General features: G+C 45.0%; 1 pseudogene; it reads right to left on the bottom strand.

The window, feature by feature from the left end:
- The window catches only part of LOC115313845, a 91,862-nt pseudogene that overhangs the window by 35,092 nt on the left and 40,452 nt on the right, over positions 1–16,318 (bottom strand).

Raw genomic sequence — 16,318 nt, forward strand, 5'->3', positions numbered from 1 at the left:
TGTCCCTAACAGTCGCTTCGTAAACGCAATTGAAGTCAACCAACAGTACAACTTTCTTTCACATTCTAAGTAAGGCAGAATACTCTCAATAAACACTTTTCTATTATTATTATCATTTGGCACATACACGTTAATAATTCTATTATTTACATTACTTACGTTACAGACACAAATATTTATATTATAACTGTCTGATAAAACGCTTCCTAAACTTGTATTTCCCAATTTTCTTAAAAATGTAAACTTCCTTTGTTCATTCTAGTAAACCCAGGGACACAGAATATGTCGTTCGTGCATTAGCGTCACGTTATAATTTGTAATGTCTGGTTACCGGAAGCTATGGGTTGATTCGGACGCGCTGCATTCAAAACACACACTCGTGTTCCCTGGGTTCATCAAATGTCAAGGCAAGTTTCATCTTTTTCAGGAGTGCAGTGTCTCATGGAAATCCTTTCATGCGTTCTGCTTTTTTTGTGGGTGCGTGTAGGTCCCAAATTATTTGTGCTCTTGGTTTGCGAGAAACGTCTTGTCGTAACTGAAGCGAAGGCAGGAGGTTCATCGTGCGCTGTACGGTACCTATTGACTGTTGTCTGAAGTAGTGACGCTACATGCGATCTGCTCTATCCCTTGGTGCTAAGATAAAACAGCGCAGAAAGCGTCGGAGGAAGTGAAAAGTAGTAGAACGAAAGAGCGCTGACTCCCAACTAATTTATTTATAAAGAGGAGAAAAGGAGGTAAAAGAACCCACGAAAATAGAACCTCATGTGAAGTGAAGAAAATATAAAAGAAAGAGAAGAAAATACGAACACACATGATAGAAGAAGAATAAAGAAAAAAAGAAAAAAAAAAGAAGAGAACTAAAGAAAGGGGGGAAAAAATTGGGAAACGACACTTTCGGGCTTGGCCGGCCAAAGTTACATACTCTATGAAATGTGTTATTTCAGGAACGATGGTTTATAGTTGTTTAGGAGACATTTAAGCAGTCGTTTCAGAAAGTGAAAATATATATTGAAAGAGACAAGCGCGCACGCACTCGTGTGCGACGGTTAGGTGTTTACCGAGCTCCTGTGGGACGAACCTTGCCTCCGGCCCTCGTATTGCCTGATCGGACGTCGGATCGGACGGTTTAGTCGTACATATGTTTCGCGCTTGACTGCGCATGCGTTTCTCTTCAAATCGGGAGCAGCCGTCGGAGCTGTTGGCACTGTTTCTTTGTTTTAGATGCGGAGCATCTCTTGCTCGGGTCTATGTCCCGCGGCGTCGTAGTCCGCACTCACACTACGCATGCGCAACTCTCCTCCTTCCGTCTCTCCAACAGCTGCGCGTTACTCTCTCCGCTCCCTCTCTCTACCAGCTGCGTGCACTTCGCGTGCGTTCGCTTCTACTCACACTGCGCGCGCATGCGCAACTCTCCTCCTCTAGTCTCCTCTCCTTCAAGTGTGAATATAAGCAGCGGTAGCGCGCTGCGCGCGTTCAGTTCACCCGCTGTTGACTCCACTTCACTCCGTTCTTCCGATGAAGTGTGATGGAAGCAACAGTCCCGTAAGTTAGTAGGTTGGCGCAAGCAAGCGTCAGCACCACCCCACATACTAACAGCAACGCTACGTCCACTGAAGACAAAGCTGCGCAGCGAAGGGCACGCGACGCGGAGCGCAAACGCTTGAAGCGAGCGGCAGACCCTGAACTACGCCAACGAGAAGCGGCGTTCATTCGTCAACGTCGAGCGGCGGATGCTGAACTACGACAACGTGAAGCAGCGGCGGTTCGAGAACGTCGAGGAGCAGAACCTGAGGTTTGGGACCGTGAAGTTCAACGTAAACGTACGAAGCGAGCGGCGGAACGCGACCTTCGAGAACGGGAAGCCGCGTTGGTTCGTGAACGTCGAGCAGCAGAACCTGGGGTTCGGGACCGTGAAGTTCAACAACATTACTAACACCGTTAATAACACCGTTAATAACGATCCGCGATGCTCCGCATCACCCCATAATTCCCCTCGGGAAGATGGTGTAATTTTTTTTCTCCACCCGTCGCCTGACCCGTCTGTCCTTCCTTGTTTTAAAACGTACGTGCGGGCGTGTTTATTCGGCGGATCGGCATGCCGAAAAAATATTAAACCACGGGATGTTGCGGCAACTACAAAAACATCAAAAAAAAGATGCCTTTACGTTTCCTCAATACGGTGACCGTCGGCAAGCGTGGACAAGAGCCATACAGCGGGAGAATCTTCTTGTGTTGAACACAGCAGAATAAGAACTCCTCCATGTTCTGATTTGCCGTGTGTCTTGTAAAGTTTCAGTCGTTTCCTAAGTCTCCTGAGCTTCCGTCGAATGATTTACAACGATCGGCATCATGTCGGTCGTTATCCAAAAACAACTCAATGAGCTCAAAGCCCTTAGTGGTATTTGCTCACATTCGACAGCTTACGTCGAGCACTCGAGATGCGACCAGTACTTCAACGGCCTGCTGATGCACAGCCCGTGCAATTCCTCTCGCAGACTGCTATGTCGTTGAGTGCTGCACCAGGTGGCCAGGTTAACGGTGCCTTCATTAAAGAATTCATTCTATTACTTCGAATGGTCAACCGCCATCACGGTCATGAGAAGCCCGAAGTCTCCCTCGTTGTTATCCCCGGGTAGGCTTGACCAAGTCACTGCCGGTCATGACACCCGTTGGGTCCGCTCCAGTGGTCACCCCCGGAGGCCGTGCCCCGCCCTCTCATGGTTATAAGACTCCTGCTGCGTGTTCTTTTGCGAGTATCTTCGGAAACCCGCCCGGCATGGCCGTGGTGATGAGGTAATCGTCACGTCCGTCGTTGAGGCTGATGGCGGGATGCCCTTTGAGGCCCGCATCGGTAATGAGGCGTGCGGAACGTCTGTTTCTGCGTTTAATTCTAACGCAGTTCCCTTCAAATGGAACGGCGGAGGGAGGCCCGGCCCGGGCAGGACTTCAGGGACCAAAAATGGTCCCGACTTCGCAACATCAAAAATGGCTGCCGTAAAGGCAAATCACCTAGGGTCCTTTAAGGGGTATTCACACGAGGGAGAAATCCCAGGGATTTCTCCCCGGCACGCGCGCATCACGAGATGAAAACGCGAGGCTTTTGCACGTCGGAAAGCCTGACGTTTACGTCGTGGGATGCGCGTGTCGGGGAGAAATCCCCGGGATTTCTCCCTCGTGTGAATACCCCTTTACCAGCGCCCCCCGGGCCCCGACTGCAACAACACCCGAGCCAAGAACATCGGTAAAACTCGTCCCCGCGGTACGTTGAACCGAATCCACAACTAAGCCAATGGAGCCACGTATGACAGTTACTGTGCTTGGCGCTCCATTCGGCGTACTCCTCGACACTCGTGCTAAGATATCACTTATTGGAGATTCGATAAGGAGGTTTGCAAAAGAAAAAAAAAAACTTGTTCGGACAGGAGGTGTAAACTTGCAGGTAGCGTCGGTACTTGTACTACATGCTGCATGTGCCGTGAGATTGCAAATCTCTTTCCAAAGCAAGAAACGCAGCCAACGGTTTGTGTATATGGCGGAATTATCAGTACCCTTGATCCACGGTCGAGATTTCGTTGTGGCGGAGTGCATAACATTCAACTTTGCCCGGAACTGCCTATGCGTTAGGAAACAAGACATTGCTAATGACAGTTACCTGACAAGAGGGCTGCATTCCTTGGGACGCAATTCCGTTGAACTTTACGGACAGTTTCTTCTTCTCTCTGTCAAAGTCAACAAGGCGGTGGATAAGTGTACCGGGGGCAGCGCCCAAAAAAGGCATCTGCAGCACCTGCTCGAGCCCTCCTCGCCGATGTTCACAGAAAGACCTGAGAACCCCGATCTCCAACGGCACTGAATCGAAACGAAGGATGCGTGCACTCCTCGCGGAGATTCAATGCTATAGCAATAAGTGCTCACAAGCGGGAACTTCTTGATGCGGCGCTCACGGAAATGAGCGACACAGGCGTAATGACCCTTGGTTCAAAGCTTCGCCGGTAATCCTTGGTTCAGAGGACGGCACAGCAAGTCTTTGCGTTGATTACAGGTGCATAAACGAAGTGTCAGTCAGAGACACTTACCCGTGTCTCACCATTTCCTCGATAATTTACGCTCTACAAAACGCGACTGTTTTCGCAACTTTCGACCGCAGCCAGGGATTTCTCCAAATGGAAGTTCATCCGGCTGATGTACAGAAGTCTGCATTCATTTGTCACAGCGAGATTTTTTAATTTACCCGCCTTGACCTAGGCTTCTTCGACTCTCCCGCAAGCTTTCAGTGCCTAATGAACGTTACCCTCCGTGACGAGAAGTACGCGTTTGCGATGGCGTACAAGAATGACGTAGTTGTATTTTCAGGAACATTCGAGGAGAATCTCGTGCACCTTCGTGCCATACTTGAACGAATCCACCAGGCCGGCCTTACGATTCATCCAGCTAAACTTCAGCTGGCCTCGCTTGTAATCAGCTTTGTTATAGACAGCGGCACGCTGCGCCCGAATGTGCACAAGTTGCGCTAAAGAGCGGAGTACCCACCCCCTCACAGTGTCAAACGCCTACAGAAGTACCTCGTGATAATTCCGTCCTATAAAGATTTCATTTCGTAATGTGCCAAAATGGCTGAAGATTCGAACCAATTGCTTCGTAAAAAAAGGAACAATGAAGGGGGGGGGGGGTACAAAAAAAAACTTATTTCAGTGTCTTTCATGGGCTTTCACTGAAAATTACACGTCTAGATCTTCCCCACTTGAATCGTCCGCTCATCCTGCAGCCCGACGCAATCGGTTGCAGAATAGGAGCGATTCTTTTACAAGAACATGACAGCGTTCTTAGTCCCGTAGCCTCTGCCAGTCATACACTCACCAAAGCGGAACGAAGCTACTCAGCAACCGAAAAAGAGGGTCTGGCGATTATTTTCGCGCTTAAGAAGTTTGACATTAACCCTGACGGTTATTTGTTTTGCATTCAGACTGAGCACAGGGTTCTCTCGTGGTTGAAAGGGCTTAAAAATAAACCTGCAGGGCCGGTCGCTCAAGGGGCTCTTTTGCTGCCACGCGGCAATTACGCTATTGACTACAAGCGGGGAGGGACTAATCATGTTGCAGATTCGTTGTCGCGTGCTACACTTTTCGGGCAGGAAATGCAAGTGGATCCCAACTTGATGGTACTGGCCAATGCGGCGCTCATCACGCAGGATTCGCGCTTGCGAACCCTTGTGAGCAGGGAGGAGCTCTGGGCGTCCAGCTGTCTGATGGACTATGCCAGTAGGTGGTACATTGGCTGGCAGAAGAAAGCTCATCCCGCACCTGAAGACTCAGAGACTTGGACTGATACTTGCTGAGCAGCAACAAAATCATGCTGCGGTACATCCGCCAGGCGGACGATGGTTTCTGCGGCCCGCTATACCGAACCTCGCGAACTGTGCAAGTCATTCATAAGACATGCGTGATTCCGCCAAGGCAGGCCACAGCAATTGAAGCAAAACTTATGAGAAGTTGTCCCATATTGCAACGTGGAAAAGCTTGAAGCAGGATGTAATGAGGTACGCGCCTAGCGGCACGGTATGGCAGAAGGCGAAACTAGGAGATGGCCAAACAACAGGTTTAATGCAGTTGGTCGAAAGCAAGTACCCTTGGGAGCGCGTTGCCTGTGACCGTTTTCGGTCCCTTTCCCCGTAGTCCACGCGACGAACATTATTTGCTAGTAGTAACCAACCATTTCACGAAGTGGGTCGAAATGCCTCCTTTGGACAAGCCTGACTTTAGGAAAATCTGGGACTGTCTAGCTGAGACGTTCGCGCTTTAGATTTCCGGCATTGCTCAATGCAGAAAATGACACTGATTTTGGTAGAAAGATTTTCATGGATGCGAGCGAGGAACTAGGGATACCGCTCAGACTAACTTCGCCGTACAATCCGCATGCCATAGTCATTTCCACCGAGAGGTGCCCAAGTGCATATTTAGGTATTTATCGCGCAAGGAAGCGAACAGAAAAGAGGGTTACTCAAAATTATGTTTACTGAGAGAAAAAGAAAGAGAAAGAAAGAAAAAGAGAAAATGACCGACCGCGGAAACGTGCATCTCTTACTATCCCCGTGAATGATAGTGGCTCGTTCATCTTGGCTCGTGTGGGCCCTTCATTGTCTCCTGAAGGAATTATCTTTCCCTGTTTGACAGCGTTACGGATTTTACACTAATGCAGTTCATATCCGCAGCAATATGTGGAAAGCCTCCAGCAACTCGCGGGTCAATTTGTCGTCTTTCCTGCCCAAGATGCTTGTCTCGCCGAATAACTGTCTGCATGTGCACTCCCTAGAGTGGATTGGAAGATGTCCGCCAACTGTAGCACTTAAAGAGTAATCATGTTCACAGAGCCGACCATTGAGGCATCTGCCCGTTTGTCCTAAATAGCTCTTGTCGCACCAAACCAGTCTCTTATATAAGACGCCCGAATCACATGGAAGAAATCATTTTGCATGCTTCTTGGCGCATGGTGCTTTGGGGTACCATCAGCGTGCGCATTTGTTTCAGGGCAGCTTTCACTCTTTCTTGCGGTGGTAAAAGAGCTACTTTGACACCAAAGCTGGTTGCAACGTTTTTGTTACATTGTGAGACATCCTATGCAGGTACGTTAATTCAACTGACCTTCTTTTCTCGACACTGGTCTGATTCGTCTGGAAGCCTTTTGTTTTCTTCTCCAGAGCATTTGCCACATCAGCCAATAGGGCTGACGAATAGACGGCTTTTGTTAGCCTCTCAGCTTGCCAACTGAAGCTGGTTGCCATGTAATGAATGCAGAAGCTCTGAAATGCAGAGCCGTTAGAACTATGCCCCTCCTGATGTATTGTGAGTGGGCCGGACCATAGTCTAGAATAACTCCCATGGATCGTGGACAGTACGACCAACAAGCTTGGGTGACACCGAATTAGAGGTCTAAGAACTGAAGTTCCCTTTCTTTGCGTACGTCAAAGGTGGACCGAAGGCACCCTCCGTGCTGAGCAAAGGTCGCCATAATACCTACCACTCGTCTGTCCATATGTTCGCCATCTTCAAGAACTTCCAGAAAGTAATCAACATAGCGGACGACCATGTTCACTTTTTTGCTTTCAAACGCACTTTCTATGGCACAGACCACTTCCCCGTGTGGATGTCACTAAGAACTGGTGCGATGCAGGAGCCGATACATACTCATGACTTCTGCAGATAGCTCCAATCCCGCAATCCAACTATCATAGATATCAAGTAGGAATGCAACAGCTCCATAAAGCTCTCGATGGGTACCCCGCTGGAACTTAGGAATACGAGCTATCCATTGGCTTCTTTACATATTATCACCGACGTCAAGAGCTGGCCATGTGGTAAGGAATAAAATAGTTTCTCCACAGCAATACTGAATGCAGTTCGGAATTGATCCCACTTTTGAGTAGCAAGAGCTACATAGACGAAGCGAGCAGATGCCCCAATGATTGACTCCGTGAGCATGATTACTTCTTGAAGGCTACAGTGGGGGGACCTCTTACAATTCATTGTATGGAGTGCACATGCACACCATCATTCGGTGATACAAACATCTTGGGGAGGAACATCGACAAATTGACCCGCGAAGTGCTGGTGACCTTCCACGTTTTTTCTGAGGACAGGAACTGTAAAAGTGTAGAATTCGTGACGCTGTCCACGAGGAAAGAGAATTACTTCAACAGACAACGAAAGGCCCCCACGATCCTAGATGAACGAGCCACTATCATTCACGGTGTTGGTCGTAGGTGCGCGCGTCCGCGGTGGATCATTCTGTCGTCTTCTTTTTCTATCCTTTCAAGTAAACGTGGCGCTGTGAGTGACGCTATTTTCTCTCCTGCTCTTTTTCTATCTACTTTGTGCGCTAAATGCCTCAATCTGTTAGACTGACAACTAGCCCAAATGTCAACTTTTCTACGGTCCAAGCGCATTGGCCACGCGATTGGAGGTACGCTGCTGACGAAGGGCCGTCGCAGCGTATGCGCGGGGGCTCTTGGGATCGAGGCGCTGGAGATAGCGGTCAATAAATTTCTGCGTGTTGTTAAACCAGTGAGTTGTGTCTCTCTCTGAGGCGGATAGTAGCAAGGGAATTTCTACTAGCTGACTTGGACAATCTGTTAAATTAAATGAAGATGCAACAGCACTTGATTGGGTTGATGGGGTGGGGAATATTCATGTTGCTTACTCCGTAAGAGGGCACTGTAGAAGGGAGGAATGATGATGAGATGGGAAGTGTCGGCGTGGTCACGTGGCGTGAGGTTTGTAGCTCATATGAAATAATGTCACATGGCCTCGGTTTTCCCACTAAATTTACCAGGGAAACGAACGCATTCTGTGAGTCGTGACGTCAATTGTATCTTTTTTTAACTTTAGCGTGAAATACATGAGCTGCTATTTATATGGCATTAGAGGCTTCCGCTAAAAATAGATCATGTTGTAAAACAAGTTATCGTTCCTAGAGGTCTCAGATGGGCAATCATAGCCTTTGGTTTTCACGTCTAAATTTTGTGCGAAGCGACTTAATTGCGTGGTTTGTGCCGCGCGTTCTCTTTCAAGAAGGTGAATATTCAGGCACATCTTGAGCACATAAGGACAATTGCCACGCAAACATGTTTTTCTTTAGAGGCGAGTCATTCATCAATATGTTCACTTCATTGTTTTATGGCGTAGCACACAAAGAGTCAATGTTGATTTTACTAACCTTTAATGTATGTAGACACATTTGCACCGTTTCTATTGGCGAGCTCCAACCTGTTGGAAATTGAGTTGAATTAAAGGGTGAGTTTTATGAACTAAATTATATAAACGTCCCTGTATTGCGAAGGCAATAGTCATTATTCAAGAATAAAAATGAATCAAATAATACTGTATAATGTACTCTGTGCAATGTGTTTCCGCAGTGGCTGTATGGCACAATTTCGACCAATATTTTTATTACGGTTTATTAAGCTTGGTTAGCAACATTTTTTTTTATTCTTGGTATACAGGAACGCCACAGTCTCTTACATTCATAACAAACAACATTTAGTATTTTACGTTATTTCTTTTCAACATAAAAATATTTCCTGATAAAGAAACAAATTGCCACCGGGATTATTGAAAAATTACTCGAGATGTCAGCTGAGTAGAGCAGCATAGGAGCGGACTAACTAGGCAGGTAAAATCTTATTGGTAAATAAGCAATTGAATGGTTTCTGGGGTTTATAAATAAGGAAAGTAATGAGTAGAGTTCAGTATTTTTGCTGAACGCAGATAAAAACAAAAAACAAAAATGAGCCACCGAGACGGTTTCAACAAAATGAATCAATGAAAAACAAGTGCGATGTCACTGAATAAGAATGACCCCAAGTTCACGGGAAGGAAATATTGATCTAAAGTTTTTGCTTTGTGTAAACCCGGAACAGGGCGCCACTAAACTCTCCCCTGGGCTGCTGTTTTTTTTGGGGGGAAGCACGACTTTTGCCGATTTTCTTCCTCTTATCTCTGCCAGGACGTTCTGGAAGCGTAAGAGTTGCATGCATATTTTTTAGGGGTTCATGAATCCCATTAATTAAACTTGTTTTTATCTTAGGCCCTGATAAGCGGCGATGTCTGTGCGATACCAAATAGTGACACCGAAAAACACCGAACATATAAAAAATAGCCCCCCACTCCCCTCTCCAAGCAGAAAAAAACACCCCGAACTTTTGAATACAATCGAAGACCCTAGTAATACGGAATCGTAAATTCGAGCCCGTGGGGCTCTAAGGAGGTTCATTTACACGACCAGGTCCAGTATGGTAATGTGCATTAACATAAATCTGGAGCATTACACTTCGTCTCACCTTACGATAGACTAAAGGCAAAAGCTACGGACCGCCAGATCCAATCACGAGCCACTTAGAGATTGTGCGATATTTCGTCTCGATGCACGTATAGGTGCCCGCGTCTCGGACCACTGATTAGGGGACGGGTGGACCGTGGCTCGAATCGAAGAGCACTGAGTGACTCAACAATTTTACATCGCAAAGAAGCCACGACATGTAGGCTTTTTGCAGCGTCGAAGCGATAGAAATGATGCGGCGCTTTTGGATCTGAGCATCATTCGTCCACCCCTAATCAATGTTAAGCGTGTCATAGTATATAGCGTGGAATGTGATTGGACCTGGCGGCCCGTGGCTTTGGCCTTTCGTCCATCGTAGGATGACACGAAGTATGGTAATAATTCTCCCAGGTGCCACTCCTGCCGAGACAAGCCGTTAGACACAAGGTTGGAACGGGTTGTTTCGAATTCACGCGACTTGGGTGTCGCTGCACTCACTCTCGTGGGTAACTATTAAAATTGCTTGGCGTAATAGGCTAATGGTTAGGTTTTATGCGGAATTGCGAAGATACTTCGCCCTTTATTTTTACTTGCGTCGCTTTTAGTTAGTACAATTTAGATTCCGCGACAGCAGGTTTAACAAAAACAAACGAAAATCAAAGAAACATCATATTATCAAGATACCTCGTGAGGAGGTCACTTCCAACCTTGATCTTAGTGTGACAGAAGCTCCCGCTCCCCCTCCCCCGTCCTTTTTTTTCTTTGGCAGTATAAAGCTTTAGTTCTGATTGGCGCTTTTTTTAAATAGTTGATATTCAGGTCTCCTGTGCGCACTTTACGTGACCCCGGACAATATGAGTTGCAATATTGAATTTGGCCTTGTGTTTAGGGGTGCGATTTTACCAGCCTTAGTATTTTTCTCAATAAGAGACGTGTAACGATAAGGACTTGTAACTAAACTTTATCAATTTGATATCCGGACAATACCTTCATTTCGAATCTTACAGGTACAATACTGATCCAGTACAGGATGATCATACCCCTATTTATAGCAATCGAACTTCGCTCTCGACTGAGTCCATCGTTAAGTCCGTCGAGAAATCGTTTTACAAATCATCCTAATATATACAGGGGGACAGCTCGGCACCATATCAATTGAAAGCACAAAGGGATGTTTTCTTTACTCTCAAAAATATCTTAACGTTTAAAATCGCATGTTCACTGGTTTACGAGGAAGTGCTGCTTCTTTATTTTATTTCACTTTCAAAATTATAAAAATTGTTACAAAATTTGCCAACCAGCTAATATCATCCAATTTAGAACATATGGAGCGTGTATAGTTAACCAGAAGCAAGTACAATAAATGATTAATAAGAAAACCACTTATCATACGTTCGGACTGGCTCTGTGCTCCATCAATACGATTAGTTATATGTCCCGCGTCATCAGAGGAAATCTATCCTGGCTACTTATTTCTACTCACCTTTATATGCATGGGGGCGCAAAGAATTGCTTGATAGTTTGTTCTTCCTAGTGCAGCTTTAGTATGAACATGTAAAAAATACCAGTAGTCTAATCTAACCTGATAAAACGTTAGAATGTATCGACCTGTTACGTTTTCCGAGTATTCAAGATGCAATTTTTGTCAACTTGTCAAATATTTAATATATTCGCTGCCCATTAGTTTGTTGTTGGCGTATTACTAAATTAACATTTCGTGTTAAACTAAATAAAGGTCTAAACATTTTCGAATACTTTAAGAATGTTTGAACTTGTTTTATGCTTTTATGACATTATAAATATTATTAGTTACGATGTGATCATTAAGAGCCAAGCTAGCGGCCGGAACTACTCAGACGAAGAAATAAGCCAACTCGCATGTATTAAACTTATACGCATTATTAATTTAGCTCCGCGCTACTTTTGACTTGCATTCAAGTAATCCACATAATTTCTTTCTTGCATTCGTAATAGTATATTTATCTAGTTTTTTTTACTAGAAACCGTGTGAGACTATATTTTGCTGCGGCCAACTCATGCTCTGTAAGGATCATAATTATTTCTTATATAATTTGTACAATATAATTGGAGAAGTAATGCAAATCACGTAGAATATAGTTCTTATATCATATTATGTATAGTAGATTCCGCACGGCGCACAAACAATGAAGACAATGTAGAACGGGTAACACAGGACCAGCAGTTACTTTCAACTAAAATTTTGTATTGCAAATAAACGCCGAATTAAACAACAGCATTCCACATCATCATGGTCATCCCAGCATGTGTACACATAACAGATCTCTTTGCTATGTAGAAGGACCGATGCTCGGTTTACACATCGCTCAGTTCCTTTTCTTTTTTTGATCGTGTAAGCCTCTAAGGGTTCTCTAGTCATCTGATCTCCCCCTGTTCGAGCCATCGTGACGTGAGGGAATGTGGGGGTGAGCATCCACAATCTGCACAATGAAGCAGCAGCTTCATTTGCCGCTTCATTGTACAGTTTGCGGATGCCAGCCCAACTTCCATCACGTCAGGATTGCTGGAATGGGGGCAGGGGAGAGAGATCAGATGACTAGGGAAATTTGAGAGACCCACACGATCAAAAATTGCGGGACTGGGCAATATGTAAGCCATACATCGGCCCTATATAGCAAAGAGATCTGTCATCTGGACATATGCTAAATTGGTCATGATGGTGTGGAATGCTGTTGTTTAATTCGGTGTTTATTTTCAATATTATCTTCAGCTGAAAGTAAGCGCTTATCCTGCGTACCTCCTTCTAGTTCGTTTCTTGTGGGCTGTGTCGGGAGTCTACTAAGCATAAAGCAACTAGCCTGCATCGCCACCCTACTTCATATTATATGTTCATATAGGTTTCTTTAACATATTCATATATTTTACTAGCTATCTTACCCTGTGACGAGCATCGCTGCGTCGCACGTGGCGCTCTTGTATTTCTTAGCAAACTGGGGTAATGTTTCGAAAGGCGAGGTATAGAATTTGGATATATTAGTGGCGTTGCTTGGATCTGAAACTGAAATATGTCGCAGAAAATCTGACCCCTAGAAAAAATAGAAGGCGCAATTAGATTTCACTCACACTGCTTTAAAATGTGAGAAGTATGGCCAACAAATGAAACCCACCAGGTCCTTAGTTATATTTACAATGAGCAGTTGTACTTTTGGGTTGCTTGCGTTCGAATATCTGATGTTCACCTTAAACAAAAAGGACAGGTTTAATTACATATTTTTATTTAAAAATTTAACATAAATATTTATTTAGCATAAATCTTTTTGTTAATCTTGAAAGATCAGTCACGAGCGACCACTGGACCCGCATACTTAGTATCAGCGATGGGCAAAATACATTCAAATATGTATCGAAATACAAATACAAAATACTTCGTCAAAAATGTACCTAATTACAAATCTAATTACATTTCCAAAAAAGCATTTATGTACATGATACAAATACAACCAAATGTATTTGGTCTCCTCCAAATACTTTTCCAAATACATTCCGCAAAATTTGCGTCAGCGACTTCAGGGCACCTGCGACGGGTTTCTGGGTATCTCATTTTAATTTTGCATTGCGCACTCGGGAGTTAGTGGGAGGCTCGGGAGGTTGCATTGCGCACTCGGGAGGCTCTAGTAACATAATAGATATATAATCACAAAAAAAATGTATTCAGCTTGGACGTAATAGGTAAGAAAGTACAGAGCTTCAAGCAGCTTTTTTCGTCGGTTACATTTTGGTACAGACCAACAAAGAACCGAGATGACCAAGACGCGCAGCACTAGCTAGAGAATTTTTTTAATTGTTGCAGCTTGCACCAGTTACTAAAATCTGGACGACCCGCACATCTAGAATGTTCCAGGCAAAAGTTTGGATAGAAATCAGGCTGGAAAGCATCACAAGTTGCCACAGGCACTTATTTAGCCAGTCTGCCTGTGAACGTCGATTTCGTCACTATTCTTGCCCTGGACTGGCACCGTAATTACAAAGTCACTAAATGCTTGTGCTTGATTGAGAGACACTGCATTCGGTGCAGAACATAGTTTTCTTCCTGCTCTAGACAGTGACAATAAATTTGAGGGATGTATTTTCGCCCACAAATTGTATTTAACTACAATGGTATTTGAAATACCCACGTTTTAGTATTTGAATACACACGTCAAATATATTACCCGATTTGTAACTAAATACAAATGCAAAATACACAAAGTATTTGGAATACGTATTTCAAATAGTTGTATTTGAAATACTGCCCATTTCTGCTTAGTATGCAAAGTGTGTTTTGCTTGGTAAGGCACCAAGGAATCGATAAACGTGTTTGCCCTTTTCGGCTTAACTTTCACTACCTTCGGTCGGATAGTAAATCAAAGTGTTCACATTCATATTTTCTAGTTAATAACTGAGCCTTCAGACTACCTTTCTTTTCTTCCTAAGCGATTCATCGGTCATACTCCTACAGAGGTCGGAGACATGGGCGGTTGGTTTAGAGCTAGGCTCTCGCGTTTTAAGGGCCTATAAATGTTTCCAGTACTGGCAGTACAAAGCTAATCAATAAAAAAAATGTTCCAGACACAATTTATAGTCTATGTTTTTCTAACTCAATTATAATAAATAAACTTTTAAAAGCTTTCGCTGTCATATGGGCTATGAGGATTTCACAGCATTTTTTTACTAACAAGTCATTACCCTTTTTGTGGTTTCATCGAAACATTCCCACCAAGACTACCACAGTGATGCATAGAGCTATAACAATTCAAGTGATCTATAAAAATTCTGGTTTCACAATATAATACCTGAGAAAAGTGAGAAAAAAGTGAAAGCCGTTTACAAATCCCTGTAACGCCGAATTGGAGCGCAGCTCTTGAGGAGGAGGAGTGAAGGGTACTGAGGGGAGGGTAGACCCCTCCCCCCTTCTCCTCCTCCTCCCCTCATTCTTTAATATGCTCCGGGGGGGGGGGGGTATCACGTGACTTCGGGGAGGGGGTCACGTGACCTCGGGGAGGCGTGACCTGGGGGTGACCTCAAGGCCACGTGACCCCAAAGGTGACCCCCACGTGACCTGGAGGGGTCACGTGACCTGGAGGGGTCACGTGACCTCGGGGGGTCACGTGACCTCAGAGGGGTCACGTGACCTGGGGGTCACGTGGGGTCACGTGACCTTGAGATGACCTTGGAAGGGGTCACGTGACCTTGGGGAGGCGACCACGTGACCTCGGGGGTCACGTGACCTTGGGGAGGCGACCACGTGACCTCGGGGGTCACGTGACCTCAGAGGGGTCACGTGACTTGGGGGTCACGTGACCTTCAAAGGGTCACGTGGGGTCATCTTGGGGTCACGTGACCTTGAGATGACCTTGGAAGGGGTCACGTGACCTCGAGGGGTCACATGACCTTCAGGGGGTCACGTGGGGTCACGTGACCTTGAGATGACCTTGGGAGGGGTCACGTGACCTTGGGGGTCACGTGACCTTGGGATGACCTTGGTTACGCCGACGGCGACGCCGACGCCGACGGCGACGCCGCTCAAGCCGGGAACGGGCCCCTAAGAGCTGCGCTCTAAAACAAATATTAATTCCGTCGTCTCCTAAACAGTGGTGAGCGGTGTACAATCTACGGCAATGTGAGCTGACACAATTCAGTGTTTGCCGAATCAGGCAAAGTCCTCTCTGGGGTGCCTCCGGCGTACTATACTATGAAGCGGACTTCAACATTGCACGAATAGAGCGGATGGTAGCTCATTCGAATATTCTTTTTAACACCTTAACTTAATATGGGCACCCCTCATAACTTTTGTTCCGCCCCGGACTGAACGACGCCGGTAAGCTGATTTTGCAGAACTGCGTTCGTTGCGCTGAATCATACATTGACTCTCAAGTAGAAAACTTGAATCGGAACGTAAATTGGAAAATAATATTAGTAATAATAAAAAAAATTGGAAAATAAATCAGAACGCAGAATACATACCGTTGCCAAAGAAGTGGCGATATATGTTACAAGCTCTGTATCGTTATCAAAGTTTTCGTAAAAGTACTTGTCGACGACAATCAGTGTTTCAACTAAAAATGGGTCCGGAACTTGTACTTGTCTCGGGGTGCCTGAAAAAGTAAACTTTGAAATGAGTGATACCAAATGTTGTTTACACGATTGTCACTGCTAAAGCGCAAACTGCAGATAGTGAAATTGAGCCTGACAAGTCAGTTTGTAGTAGTGTGTTTATCTGGGAAAATCAAAAACTCAGCGCAATTTTATTTTATACTACGCTTGGCGCTGCTTCGATTCCTAGAAGAGTAAAATATGGTAAATTGCATCACTAAGTTTAGAAAGATAAATGTATAAACTAAATACTTATAAACCTGGTAGCAGTTTAGGTGCTTATATTAATATTTCTATCGAGGATATGGTTTCTTTTATCAGATGCCTAGTAAATACATCTACTGGTTTCGATGTAATTGTCTGTGAATAGCTAGAAGCGGAAAATATTGAAGACATC

The sequence above is a fragment of the Ixodes scapularis genome, unplaced genomic scaffold (assembly GCF_016920785.2).
Source record: "Ixodes scapularis isolate PalLabHiFi unplaced genomic scaffold, ASM1692078v2 PGA_scaffold4__175_contigs__length_147842914, whole genome shotgun sequence".
In the NCBI taxonomy this organism is placed as follows: domain Eukaryota; kingdom Metazoa; phylum Arthropoda; class Arachnida; order Ixodida; family Ixodidae; genus Ixodes; species Ixodes scapularis.